General features: G+C 37.0%; 1 pseudogene; it reads left to right on the plus strand.

Moving 5' to 3' along the window:
* Positions 1 to 207: 207 nt before the first annotated feature.
* Positions 208 to 335, plus strand: LOC115938350 (U4 spliceosomal RNA; annotated as a pseudogene).
* Positions 336 to 1,321: the final 986 nt, after the last annotated feature.

Raw genomic sequence — 1,321 nt, forward strand, 5'->3', positions numbered from 1 at the left:
GCGGGACTCGATCCCAGGCCCCTGGGATCATGACCTGAGCCGAAGGCAGACGCTTAACCGACTGAGCCACCCAGGTGTTCCATGTGGTGATGGGTTTTGATTTTGATTTTGTTTGCTAGCATATACCCTCATCATAACTATATAGTTTTAAACTTAGAACATGAAATTTCCTTCTATAAAAACTTATCTTTTGAGATAGTTTCCTCCAGCTTTGCGCAGTGGCAGTGTCGTAGCCAATGAGGTTTATCCGAGGCGCGATTATTGCTCATTGAGATAGTTTCCTCCAGTCATGTTATGATCTGTCAGCATAGATGCACTTTTTACTCTTCCAAGAGTTAATTTAGAGGTGAGAAAAATAAGCACAACTAAAAATGGGGTAAATGTTTAAGAACTCAGTATTTAGCGAATCACTTTAGAAAGAAGGAAGACTGGACACATCTACAATGAAGATTGCCTCACAACAAAGAACACTCCAGCCTCCTTATTGAAAGTAATGGGTAAAAAATAAATATTTAATTTGCAGAGTTGAGTGCTGAATATTTGGTACACGATGATTATTCAGCGAATGCTGTTGACCATGCTGCTATTAGAACCTTCGTGGTGCACCCTTAAGCATCAATTGCAGCTTTACCCATAGAACAACTCTACACATTCGATCGTCAAAATACATGACTAAAAGGTTGTCTTGATCCTTCAGAGAAAAACATTCTGTTTTCTTAACATGGGAATTTTTTTAAACCTCAAGGCTCTGTTCCAATTAGTTATAGTATACCAATCTAGCATCACTCTATGGAAATGGATCATGTACTTGAAATATATATTTAGTATGATAATACCATCAACGAAGCATAGCTTTAAAGTTGGTATCTTCTTTACTTCCTTTTCTATCTGCTGTTTAATTTCATTATGATTTCTAAAAAGTCTCTGGTAGTATACAGCTGCTCCACTGTTAATAGCCTTGAAATAGAAACGTGTTACTTTGCTTAGTGAGAGACATCTGCATACTGTAGAAAAAATCATTTTGATGTGATTAATACAGGAAATGCTTATTCGTATTTTTAATGCATGTTGTTTAAACTCAAATATGTTTGCCTTCCAGTCATTTTTAGATATGTTATTTGGATCTATGATTTAAATATGTAATGCTTTTAGGATCTACATTGAAAAAAAAAAAAACCAGAATGTTCGCCAGCCCATCCAATACCTCCTGCTGCTAGTTGGCTGGGGCTTTTTGAATGTCACAAACAGAGCTTTTGATATGGTACCCGTGGGGCTCTTTATCCAGGATGGTGTAAATAACTACTCCCAACATTTGGTCCTC

This window comes from Leptonychotes weddellii, chromosome 3 (genome assembly GCF_054177405.1).
Source record: "Leptonychotes weddellii isolate Sample4059 chromosome 3, ASM5417740v2, whole genome shotgun sequence".
Taxonomy (NCBI): domain Eukaryota; kingdom Metazoa; phylum Chordata; class Mammalia; order Carnivora; family Phocidae; genus Leptonychotes; species Leptonychotes weddellii.